This window comes from Aethalodelphis obliquidens, unplaced genomic scaffold (assembly GCF_003676395.1).
Source record: "Aethalodelphis obliquidens isolate GAN/ISIS:26980383/991018 unplaced genomic scaffold, ASM367639v1 scaffold4, whole genome shotgun sequence".
Lineage (NCBI taxonomy): Eukaryota > Metazoa > Chordata > Mammalia > Artiodactyla > Delphinidae > Aethalodelphis > Aethalodelphis obliquidens.
The window spans coordinates 64,991,885-65,006,034 of NW_020837948.1; positions in this window are offsets into that span (position 1 = coordinate 64,991,885).

A 14,150-nucleotide genomic window follows, 5' to 3' on the forward strand; every position below is an offset into this window, starting at 1 on the left:
TGTGTGTACAGGAAGTCCCCTATATGTGAACGAGTTCCATTTGGAGAGCACATTCATAAGTCCAATTTGTCCATAAGTCCAACAAAGTTAGCCTAGGTACTCAACTAACACAATCGGCTATATAGTACTATACTGTAATAGGTTTATAATACTTTTCACACAAATAATACATACATAAAAAAACAAACACAAAAAATAAAGAAAACATTTTTAATCTTACAGTACAGTACCTTGAAGAGTAGTACAGTACAACAGCTGACATACAGGGGCTGGTACGCATGTTCACATCTTTGAAAGTTCGCAACTTGAAGTTTTGTACGTAGGGGACTTACTGTATTGTGTGGGGTGTTTTGAAATAGAACTTTTCCAGAAATGAAGCAGAAACTTTTTTTTTTTTTGGCCACTCGTCTTGCAGGATCTAAGTTCCCCAACCAGGGATAGAACCAGGGCCCCCAGCAGTGGAAGCGCAGAGTCCTAACCACTGGACTGCCAGGTAATTCCCTTCTTTTGGCTGTGTTGTGCAGCTTGAGGGATCTCTAGGCCACCAGGGAACTCCCCAAAGTAGAAACTCTCTTAGCCTTTTCCTGTGCTAAACTACATGACCCTCTTCTTTCAATACCCAGAACTCTCAATTAGTTCATGATGTCTCTAGTGGGCTAGTTCTGGAACCCTATCATTGGCATAATTTTTTTAAATTACTAACAAATTATTCTTGCTATCAACAGAGAGGGAAGTGTAGACAGTAATAGAGTAGAAGAAATAATCGCACAACCAAACTTGAGAAGGACTGTAAATAGGGCATATTTAGAACAGGCTTTGGCTACTCTAAATAAAGTAGAAAATATGTAAGAAGATGACTAAGGTATTTAGTGGACTTGCAGGAAGAACAGAACAAAGAAATCTTAAGAAGGGACGTGACCAGGGCAGCTCTGAGAACTTTGGCAGCAGATATTCATAGACCATCTCAAGAGTGTTGCCAATAAGGTAAATCAACTCCAATAATTCCCAGCTCCTGGCAACCACTGATCTGCTTTCTCTTTCTTTACATTTGCCTTTTTTGGAAATTATATATAAATTTAGTTATACAATACATAGTCTTTAGTGTCTGGCTTCTGTCATTGAGCATAATGTTTTTGAGGTTCATTCATGTTGGTAAGTGTTTCAGTAGTTTATTCCTTTTTAGTGCTGAACAGTAGACCATTGTATGAATTTTCAACATTGTGTTTACTTGTTCAACATTTGATGGACATTTGGATTGTTTCTAGTTTGGGGCTATTATGAGTAATGCTACTATGAGCATTCATGTAAAAGTGTAATTTCTCTTTGGTAGATACCTAAGAGTAGGATTGCTGGGTCATGTGGTAAGTTTGTTTAACTTCTTAAGAAATTGCCCAACTGTTTTCTAAAGAGGCTGCACCATTTTACATTTCCACTAGCAATGATGAGAGTTATGTAAGTAATGATGTATCATAGTTTTAATTCCCATTTCCCTAATAGCTAATAATGTTGAGCAACTTTTCATGTGCTCATTAGCCATTCATATATATTCTCTGATGATATGTCTATTCAAATATTCAAATCTTTTGTCATTTTTTAATTGGGCTGTTTCTCTTTTCATACAATTGCAAGAGTTCTTTAATTCTGGATATCAATCTGTTATCAGATGTATGACTTGCAACTATTTCTTCCCAGTCCATCACTTGTCTTTTCATTTTCTTTTGGACATGCAACAGTGTTTAGTCTTTTCATTTTTTAATAGTGTCTTTCAAAGAGTAAACGTTTTTTATTTTGATAAAGTCCAAATTATCAATGTCTTGTGTTATGGACTGTGGGTTGTTTTTTTCTTTTTTTTTTGTCTCTGACCAGGGATGGGACCCATGCTCCTGCAGTGGAAACGTAGAGTCCTAACCACTGGACCACGCCAGGGAATTCCCAGGACTGTGTTTTTATTGTCACATGCAAGAAATCTCTGCCTAACCCAAGGCTATAAAGATTTTTCTCCTGTGTTTTTCTAGACATTTTTAGTTTCAGCTCTTACATTTAGGTCTCTGATCCATTCTTAGTTAAATTTTATGTGTGGTGTGAGGTAAGGGTCATTGTTGTTGTTGTTATCGTCCTTCTCCTTCTCCTTTCTCCTCTTTTTCTTCTTCTTCTTCTTCCTCTTCCTCTCCTCTTCGTCCTCCTCCTTCTTCTTCATATGATATCAAATTGTTCTACCACCATGTGTTGAAAAGACTATACATTCTGCATTGAATTGTCTGAGCACCTTTGTCAAAATTCAATTGACCAGGGCTTCCCTGGTGGCGCAGTGGTTGAGGGTCTGCCTGCCGATGCAGGGGACACGGGTTCGTGCCCTGGTCCAGGAAGATCCCACGTGCCGTGGAGTGGCTGGGCCCGTGAGCCATGGCCGCTGAGCCTGCACGTCCAGAATCTGTGCTCCACAACGGGAGAGGCCACAACAGTGAGAGGCCCGTGTAAAAAAAAAAAAAAAAACATTCAATTGACCATAAGTTGAAGAATTTTATTTCTGGACTCTCAATTCTGTTCTAATCTATATATCTATTCTTACACCAATACCACACTATCTTAATTACTGCATATTCATAATAATTTTTGAGATGACCATGTGATATTTCTAGGATAACTTCCACTTAGTCATGATGTGTAATCTTTTTTGTGTGTTGTTAGATTTGGCTAAAGTCTTTAAAAGAATTTTAATATTTATTTTCATGAGGGTTACTGGAACCTAATTACAAACAAAAATAAACAAATGGGACCTAATTAAACTTAAAAGCTTTTGCACAGCAAAGGAAACCATGAACAAAATTAAAAGACAACCCTCAGAATGGGAGAAAATACTTGCAAATGAAGCAACCAGGCAAGGGATTAATCTCCAAAATATACAAACAGCTCATGTGGGACTTCCCTGGCGGTCCAGTGGTTAAGACTGCACTTCCACTGCAGGGGGCGTGGGTTTGATCCCTGGTCGGGGAACTAAGATCCTGTATGCCACGTGGCGTGGCCAAAAATTTAAAAAAAAAAAGATCATGCAGCTCAATATCAAAAAACCAAACCACCCAATCAAAAAATGGGCAGAAGAGGGACTTCCCTCGTGGTCCAGTGGTTAAGACTCTGTGCTCCCAATGCAGGGGGCCCAGGTTTGATCCCTGGTCAGGGAACTAAAAATCCCACGTGCTACAAAGGAGATCCCGTGTGCTGCAACTAAGTACAGTCAAATAAATAAATAAATATTTTTTTAAAATGGGTGGAAGATCTAAATAGACATTTCTCCAAAGAAGACATACAGATGGCTAAAAAACATATGAAAAGATGCTCAACATCACTAATTATTAGAGAAATGCAAATCAAAACTACAATGAGATATCACCTCACACCAGTCAGAATAACCATCATCAAAAAACCTACAAACAATAAATGCTGGAGAGGGTGTGGAGAAAAGGGAACCCTCTTGCACTGTTGGTGGGAATGTAAATTGGTACAACCATTACAGAGAATGGTATGGAGGTTCCTTAAAAAACTAAATATAGAACTATCATATGATCCAGCAATCCCTCTCCTGGGCATGTATCTGGAGAAAACCACAATTTGAAAAGATACGTGCACCCCAATGTTCATTGCAGCACTATATGCAATAGTGAAGACATGGAAGCAACTTAAGTGTTCCTCAACAGAGGAATGGATAAAAACAATGTGGTAATATATACAATGGAATATTACTCAGCCATAAAAAAGAACAAAATAATGCCATTTGCAGCAACAACATGGATGGACCTAAAGATTGTCATACTGGGTGAAGTAAGTCAGAAAGAAAAACAAATATCATATGATATCGCTTATATCTGGAATCTAAGAGAAAGGGTACAAATGAACTTACCTTCAATATGAAAATAGAGTTACAGATGTAGAAAACAAACTTATGACTACCAGTGGGTAAAGGGGGCAGGGATAAATGGGGAGATTGGGACTGACATATACAAACTACTATATATAAAATAGATAACTAATAAGTACCTACGGTAAAGCACAGGGAACTCTACTCAATACTCTGTAATGGCCTATATGGGAAAATAATCTAAAAAAGAGTGGATATATGTATATGTATAACTGAGTCACTTTACTGTTCACCTGAAACTAACACAACATTGTAAATGAACTATACTCCAATAAAAAAAATTGTTAAATCATAAAAAAGAATTTTAATATTTCTTTTCAGGCTTCCCTGGTAGCTCAGCAGTTAAGAATCTGCCTGCCAATGCGGGGGACACGTTTTGAGCCCTGGTCCAGGAAGATCCCACATGCCGCAGAGCAACTAAGCCTGTGTGCCACAACTACTGAGCCCACATGCCACAACTACTGAAGCCTACGTGCCTAGAGCCCGTGCTCCGCAACAAGAGAAGCCACCACAATGAGAAGCCTGTGCACCACAAGGAAGAGTAGCCCCCGCATGCTGCAGCTAGAGAAAGCCCCTGCACGCAGCAACGAAGACCCAACACAGTCAAAAATAAATAATTAACTAATTTTTAAGAAAGGTAACTAGTCTAAAAAAAAACTTTTTTCTTTTCATGAGGGATATTTGTTTACAGTTTTCTTTTTTCACAATGACATTATCTGGCTTTGGTGTCAGGATAATACTGGCCTCATTGAATGAGTTGGGAAGTGTAACTTCTCCCTCTATTTTGTGAAGGAGTTATATCAGATTGGTATTATTTCTTCTTCAATTATTTCATAGAATTTGCCTATGAAGCCATCTAGCCCTGGGATTTTCGTTATGGGAAGATTTTTCATTACTACGCTAAATTTTTACTTCTTATATGTCTATTCAGATTTTATACTTAAGTAGTTTTGGTAGTTTTTGTATTTCTGAGAATTTATCCTTTGCATCTAAGTTGTATAATTTGCTGACCAAAAAAAGATGTTCAAATAATACCTTAATACAGCAGTCCCCAAACTTTTTGGCACCAGGGACGGGTTTCGCGGAAGACAATTTATCCACGGACGGGGGTGGGGGGAGGTGGGGGGGGTGGGGGGGGGGGGGGATGGTAATGCGAGCGATGGAGAGCGGCAGATGAAACTTCACTCGCTGGCCCGCTACTCACCTCCTGCTGTGCGGCCCTGTTCCTAACAGGCCACGGATCAGTACCAGTCCGAGGCCCAGGGGTTGGGGACCCCTGCCTTAATATATCCTTTCAATTTCTGTAGGGTCAGTAGTAATGTTCTCTCTTTCAATCCTGATATTGGTCATTTATGCCTTCTTTTTTTTTCTTGGTTGGTCTAACTAAAGATTTATCACTTTTGTTGGACTTTTCAAAGAATCATTTTTTAGTTTCATTGATCTTTCTCTACTATTTTTATTTTGTTGATATCCACTCTGATTTTATTATTTCCTTATTTCTGCTTAGTTTGGGTTTAAATTGCTCTTTTCTAATTTCTTAAGGTGGAAGCTTACATTATTGATTCAAGACTTTTTGTTTTCTAACATTACCATTTAATGTTATATATTTTTCTCTAAGCACTGTGGGGAATACTTCCTTTAGAGTGTTGGGGAAAGCTATTCAGAGGTAGAAGTCTCACCAGAAACACAATGCTACAAATCCAAGTTTCTTTTTCATACTAATTTATTTATTTTAAATATTTATTTATTTATTTATTTTGGCTGAGCTAGGTCTTAGTTGCGGCATGCATGTGGGATCTAGTTCTCCGACCAGGGATCGAACCTGGGCCCCCTGCACTGGGAGCGCAGAGTGTTACCCACTGGACCACAGGGAAGTCCCTTGATACTTATCTATAATTTAATTGTTGTGGTTGTAAAACATACTATGAATGATTTCAATTCTTTTAAATTTATTGAGACATATTTTATGGCCTAGCACATATTCTGTCTTGGAAAATTTTTCTGTGTGCAATTGAAAAGAATGTGTATTCTGCTGTTGTTAGATGGAGCATTCTGTAAATATCACTTAAGTCAAGTTGGTTGATAGTGTTGTTCAAAAATTTTATATGCTTGTGTGGCATGCTGTACAGCAGCGGTCCCCAACATCTTTGGCACCAGGGACTGGTTTCGTGGAAGAAAATTTTTCCACAGACTGGGGGCAGGGGATGGTTTCGGGATGATTCAAGCGTGTTACATTTATTGTGTGCTTTATTTCTATTATTATTACATTGTAATGTATAATGAAATAATTAGACAACTCAGCATAATGCAGAATCAGTGGGAGCCCTGAGCTTGTTTTCCTGCAACCTGATGGTCCCACCTGGGGGTGATGGGAGACAGTGACCCAAAGTGTGTTTCTTATGTCCAGTCTCCTCTGTGATCTCGTTTCGGTTGCTGTCACTGCAGAAAACCCTGCTTCACAAAGACAGGATGTTGGAAATGGAAGCAGGCTTTTCAGTGCTTTTGTGGCAATCTCAGGATATTCCACCTTCACTTTAATCCAAAACGTATGGAGATTTGAAGTTGTCTCAAACATACTTTTAAGGCCACCGTCATTTGCGATCTCAAGCAGTTGATCCTCTTCTAGCATGGGCAAAGTCAGTTCACCTGGCTTATTCACAAATGGGCCATGGATCCATTCCTTCCCAGTTTAGGGGTCTTTTGTGGTTGGGAAGTAATGCTCAAATTCTTTTCAAAGCTGAGATAGGTGGTCATGCACCAGCTGGGAGAAAGAAGGCCCTGGCTCAGTCTCTTTCAAAATCTCTGCTAATGTTTGAAACATGTCAAAAATCCCAATGTTCACTCGTCGCCCCCATAATTCCAGTTTGGCTTTGAACACAGCCACTTTATCTGTCGACTTGAACACAGCTGTCGTTCTCCCCTGAAGTGAGAGATTGAGTTTGTTGAGCAGGTTGACTATGTCACGCAAGTAAGCAAGTTTTGTGACCCATTCTGTGTCACTGAAATGTGCTGCCAGTGGTGACTGTTCTTCTAAGAGAAATCTCTGGAGCGGTTCTCATAACTCAGAAACACTGGCCAGAGATCTACCTTTAGAAAGCCACCTCACTTCTGTGTATAAGAGAAGACGTGTGTGCTCTGCGTCCATCTCCTCACAGAGCTGCACGAACAGACGTGAGTTAAGGTCATGTACCTTAATGTGGTACTTTAATGTGTACTTTAATGTGATAATTTTAATCACATGCTGAAAAACATTGTTAAGTTCAGGTGACATTTTTCGGCTAGCCAGCATTTCCCTATGGAGACACAGTGTGTAGACTCACGTTCAGAAGCGACCTCTTTGACCCGAGTAGTGAAACCAGAAAGCCGTCCAGTCGTGGCAGCCACTCCATCTGTGCATATACTGACACAAAATGATTAGTTCAGTTTTCTGATATGTAATTATTCAAAGACTTGAATAGTTTGCAGCTGTGGTGTTGGTTGGCAACAAAAGTGCACATAACATATCCTCATGCACATCCTCCTGAAAAATGTATCACACAAACACAAGCACTGTTGCCTTGTTGTCAACATCGGTAGACTCGTCAACCTGGATTGTGTACCACGGTGACTCATTAATCCTCTCCAACAATTGTGCCTCAATATCCTCTGCTATTTCATCAATTCCTCTAGTTATGGTGCTAGCCGAAAGAGGAACATGTGCCACCTTTTGAACTTCAGCCTCTCCTAAAAGTTCACGACAAATGTCCTTAGCAGCAGGCAGGATCAACTCTTCACCAGTAGTAAAAGGCTTCTTAGCTTTAGCAATGCGGTTAGCCACTAAGAATGATGCTCTCAGTGCACACACATCTGATGAAGTTGTGGCCTTCAATAATTGCTTCTGTTCTTCGTGTTTACGTTTTTTTTCTTTTGAAAAGCTCCAAAGGCTTGTCTTTTAATGCAAGATGCTTGGTCTCCATGTGGAGAAGCAGTTTTGAAGTTTTTATGGCTTCGTTGGATAGCCGGTCACCACATATTATCCAAAGCAGGCTTGGAGAATGTGAATCACCTGTTGCAATGAATCTGTAATTTAAGTAGGACTCTGGTATTTTCTTCTAAATACAGCTTTCTTTTTGTTGACAGTCTTAGAGTCTTCTGCTGTCTCATCATTGGGTCTTTCCCCCTTTTCAAAGAAGCTCTCCAGTGACATTTGTTTTTTACTCATTTTGGCTAGGGTTAGCTTGTGGGCTTAGCAAAACTGTGACTGAGACAAGTGTGCAGTGCTTTCAAAATTGTAGGAAAGAGGCGAGGATGGAAGTGGTAAATAGAATAACGGGCGGGCCACGTGGACTAAAATAAGTGTCGGATTCTGACTTAACGCCTGCCACCAGATGCAGCTGTACAACTGAAGTACATCAACCTGCTTGTCACTGTAAAGCCTGCCACCAAATTCAGTTAATTGCCACTTGACGCTCACAGATAGGGTTGTGATATGAGTCTGCAAACAATTGATTTATTATGGTCTCTGTGCAGTCAAACCTCTCTGCTAATGATAATCTATATTTGCAGCCTCTCCCCAGTGCTACACCTCAGCTCTACCTCAGATCATCAGGCATTAGAGTCTTATAAGGAGCCTGCAACCTAGATCCCTCACATGCGCAGTTCACAGAGGGTTCGCGCTCCTATGAGAATCTAATGATGCCTCTGATCTGACAGGAGGTGGAGCTCAGGCGGTAACGCGAGCAATGGCGAGCGGCTGTAAATATAGACAAAACTTCGCTCACTCGCCCGCTACTCACCTCCTACTATTGGTCCAGGGATTGGGGACCCCTGCTGTACAGGATTCTAGTACTGGAGAAGCTGCCCATGCTGCAGAAGCATGGTGGTGGGCAACCACCTACACTGTAGGAGCTGGACTCTGGTGAAACCCTTCCAATTGCAATGATTCTCCATCACCCCTTATTGAAACATTTTAACATTGTACCATCTGGCAAAGAAAAATTATTTCAAAGGCTCATCTTTTACACAGAGTTGACAATCAAGGGTAAATTTTGAGTTAAGAGACAGTAGACATGTCTGTCCTGTGATGTGCGGTCATTATGTCCCTGCTCAGTTTTTAAAAAATTCTTACTTTTGTGTTTTAGCTTGCTTTCTAGGTGTTACCCCTCTGTCTGCATAGACTGATAATCAACCACTGATTAGCCCAAGGCGGTGCTAAACCACCTCAAAGCAGTAAGTTTCCCCACACTTACCAATGGATTTGTATGTGCATTTATGAGTATATTCAAAATTCAGGAACCTTTAAGATTTGCCCCAGGTTTTACTTCTTACCAGGCTTCTAGGTCTCCCTGGGCATGCTTGCAGCCTACCCATCAGCCAGAGATGTGTAGAGAGCTTGTCAAGCCTCTCTATGGCTCTCTTATTGCCAGGATATATCCCTATTATATATCTTGCTGGCCACTCCTCCCAACTAGAACCATAACCTAAGATTAGCAGAATCATGGACTCTGCCCATTCATTTTCTATCAGGTTTGCTGCTTTTATTGACCACACTATGGGGTGGTATTTTCTATCCTCTGTTCCAAATCAAGTCATCCAGCTCTGGCAGTGAAGCTGCTACTTTCCACAGCCAGCTCCACCCTGGTAGAACACCTGTGCCATTGGAGCAGGAGGTGGGCTGGGGCTGGGAATGGGAACAGCCCCAGGCAAGAACCCCACAGACTCATATTGCTCCTACCTGAGGTTCAGCGGTTTTTCATAAATAAGCACTTCTCCATTTGTTTGTCTTCAGTTAATTTTCCAGAACGCTGAAATGGCTGGTTCTGACAATTTCGTCTAGTTGTTTACCGGGGAGAGCATTTACCAACCTCTCTACTCCACCATGGCCAGAAGTCTCTGCTGGTAGACCTTAAGATGGAGATTTATCCACCTCTGAGAGTAATTTCATGATAAATATCTGTCATTACTGTGAGGCTCCTAAGGAAGCAGCAGACACGTAACCAAGCTCTAAAAAGCTGAACTGTAAATTTAACTAACACGACTCTCTCATTCCATTCCAACTTTTCCATGATTTACAAGTGAAGAAACTAAAGCACAGAGAGATCCACTCAGAAAACATTTGTTGAGCACTGACCTTATGTCAGACACTATTCTAGGTTCTGGGGACAGAGTAGTGAAAAAAATAGTCCCTACGCTCATGGTAACATTTTAGTGAATTAAATTCTGGAGACTAAGAAACTTGCCCAAGATCACATAACCAGCGAGTGATGATTCCAGTCTGTTTGACTCCCAAGGTCTTCCCACTTCTCCACAATGTCCCTTGTCTAAGTCTGTTGGGTTGCTGTAACAAAGTACAATTGACTGAATGGCTTAAAAAAGAAAATTATTGGGCTTCCCTGGTGGCACAGTGGTTGAGAGTCCACCTGCCGATGCAGGGGACACGGGTTTGTGCCCCAATCCGGGAAGATCCCACAAGCCGTGGAGCGGCTGGGCCCCTGAGCCATGGACACTGAGCCTGCACGTCTGGAGCCTGTGTCCTGCAACAGGAGAGGCCACAACAGTGAGAGGCCTGCATACCGCAAAAAAAAAAAAAAAAAAAGTAAATTATTTCTTATAGCTCTGGAGGCTGGGAAGTCCAAGATCAAGGTACCAGCAGATTCAGTGTCATGATGAAGACTTCCTTCCTGGTTCACACATGACCATCTTCTCACTGTGTCCTCACACAGTGGAAGAGACATGGGAGCTCTCTAGGTTCACTTTTATAAGGGCACAAATCCCATTCATGAGGGCTCCACTTTCATGACCTAATCACATCCCAAATGCTCCACCCCCTAATACCATCACACTGAGAGTTAGGATTTCAATGTATGAATTTTGGGGGATACAAACATTCAGTCCTTAACACTCCTCAGCAATAACTTAGGTGTGAATAATGCTTTTCAGCATAAAGTGAACTTTCAACAATTTTACCTTGTTAGATCGTCAAGGGAAACCTGTGATGTAGAAATGTTAATGAAGGTTAAACGGAAGCATAAAAGAAGTATTTAAAAAGAAAAGCATACCCAAGACTTAAACACAGGCTTTCTAATACCTAATTATTTCCCTTAGTCATTAAAACATAATTTTTAGAGCAAAAACCTTATTTGATGAAAAAAGTTTTGAATAGGTAATACATGAATATAACTCAAAATTCAAAATCTACAAAAGGGTATATAATTCAGTTACTGAAGTAGGTACTCAAAAAGGGAAGACATAGTTTAAAAGTCTCTCCCAACCCCTGTTTCTCAGCCACCTAGTTTTCCTTCCGTGGGAGAATAAATTGCATTGCTTGTTTAACATCCCTCTTTTCCAGACACTCAACTAGGTGCCTAATAGGTCCTAACAAAAGTAACTCAAAGTAACCACATACACATAGTACAGTGTTAAGACCAATATAAAGAGAGTTGGGTTTTTTAAAATTAAAACAATACATGTTTATTTCTCAGTCATGTTATCCATCCAATGTGCCAGGGAATTCTGCTCATTGTAGTCCCCAATGTATATGAATATAATCTGACATGCAAGATAGGAGAGGGACGATTTCTTAGCCTTTAATATAGAATGTGGTCTTCTAATGAACTGAAACAAATTAAAGGAAAATATTTTCCTGACCTATTTCAATAAGCTTTGGAGGAAACATCAAAGAAATATTTATTAAAACCTCTAAGGAATAAACATTCTTATATAATTTATTCCCACAGAGATTCATAGGAATATTTGTAAATTTTAAGAGCAGAAATTTTATATTCTTACCCTAGTTGACTATTTAGACCTAGCTGTCCTTCTTGAAAACTTAACAGAATAATAAAAACTGAAACAGAATTTTCCACTATGAAATGCTCAAGGCTCTTCACTCTGCTGTCAGGAAAGTGTTGCTAGAGATGCAACATGGAATGCAACATGGAATGCAGCATGTTAAGGAATGCAACATGTTGAGCAATGAAATTTTTAGTGCAATAAGCAGAAGAGTCAAAACGTCCTTCTTTGGCAATGGTCTACTTGTGTTCACAGCTTGTCATGCTCCCCAAATCTCCACATGTTCACAACCCAGAAACCCTTTGAACCCCATCCTTTTGGGTTTTTATGGAGGCTTCATTACATAGTCATGATTGATTGACTCATTGGTCATTGGCATTGATTCAACCTCCAGCCCCTCTCTCCTCCCCAGAGGTGGGTGAGTGGGTGGCGGGGCACTGAAAGTTCCAATTCTCTAATCTCATGGCTGGGTTGCCTGGCAACCAGCCCCCATCCTTAGGTTACCTAGATGTTTTCCCCAAAGTCGCCTCATTAACATAACAAAAGATACCTTTATAGCTCTCCTCTCTTAAGAAATTCCAATGGTTTTGGAGCTCTGTGCCAGAAAACAAATAAATGTTTCTATTATAAATCGCAGTATCACACCTACCCTAACAAGAGATTTGTATATCTAACTGCCTCCTGGTGATCTCCCCTTGAACGTCCAAAAAGCTGTTCAAATTCAAAATGTCCAAAAGTGATCTATTTTTATTTCCTGATGCCCATATCAAACTTGCTGCTCTTTTGCACTTGTCAACCTCTCAACTTGTCCATATCCCTTCCAACCCTTACCCGCCATGCACCTCATACTTTAGCTTTGTTAGGCTACGTCTACTTCCTACAAGGTACCCTACTGTTATTCACATTTGTTGCAGAATGACTTTTGCACCACATAAGTGACTTAATGCAATTCACAGTTCATTGTCTCTAACCCATTCCTGTGAGTTAATTAATGCTTGGCACTTACTGCTGCATGGACACAAAGGAAAAGACTGATGTCCTAAACGCTCAATCCCCCATTCTCTCACTCCGGAATTCTGGCTAGAAGGCTATCTGGGTTCTGACAATTCTTCCTTTGCAAGGGATGCCGCTTTCCAGAGTTAAAATGTTACTTGTGCCTCTGGACTCTGCCCTCTCAGATCCCAATCTCACTCATCCCTGTGAAAATTGGAGGAGTGAGGTTGGCCCTTAGGGCACCATCCTACCAGGATGAATACTGTTCTAGCTGTAGCCACCCAGCTCCTGCTTATGAACCCTCTCCCCAAAGTTGATACAACAGAAATAGAAAAAAATAGCTCTCATATATTTCCTCATATGATATATACAGGAAATTGGGGGGGGAGGGGTCTCATTAGCAATGGTATAACTACTTTATGTAGGGAGACAAGTTCAATAAACAAAAACTTTCTTCTGACTTATGAGGGCCAGTAAACATTTATTTTTTGATTCATGATACATTTTAGCAGAAACACACTCCCAGTTTTGCTCCAAACATTATTACAGCCTTAGCTTTTGTTTTTCTGAGAGTAGAAAAACATTTATAAAAGAAATATTCATACTCAGGCTGATGCTTGCTTTATTATTTTCCTTCTAAAATGCCGAGTTAGGTAACCACAAAACAGAACTTTAATAAATATCTTCCAAAGACTATTTGCCTTGCTTTCACAATACTGCTTCCTTGATCAGGAATGCTGCATCAGTTTGATGGGGCTGCTACAACAAAGTACAGTGGCTCCCCCCTTATCTGTGGTTTCAGTTATCCACGGTCACTGCAGTCTAAAATTATTTAATGGAAAATTCCAGAAATAAACAATTCATAATTTTTAAATTGCATGCCGTTCTGAGTAGCATGACGGCGTCTCACACCATCCTGTTCCATCCCTCCCAGGATGTGAATCATCCCTTTGCCCAGCATATCTCACTCAAATTGTCACTTAGTAACCATCTTGGTTATCAGATCAACAATCACAGTGTTGCAGTGCCTGTGTGCAAGTAACACTTATTTTATTTAATAATGGCCCCAAAGTGCAAGAGTAGTGATGCTGGCAATTTGCATATTCTCTTACTGTGCTTAATTATAAATTAAACTTTATAATAGGTGTGTATGTACAGGAAAAACACAGTACATTGTAAGGTTCAGCACTGTCCTCAGTTTCAGGCATCCCCTGGGGATGGACTGTATCCCCCATGGATGAGGGGGGACTACCATACCACAAACTAAGTGGCTTAAACAATAGAAATTTATAATCTCACAGTTCTGGAAGCTAGAAGTCTGAGATTAATATGTCAGAAGGCCTAAGCTCCCTCTGAAGGCACTAGGGAAGGACCTGTTCCACGCCTCACTTTTAGATTCTGGTAGTTCCTTGGTTTTGGCAGCGTTAACTCCAATATCTACATGGTATTCTCCTTGTGTGTGTCTGTGTGTCCA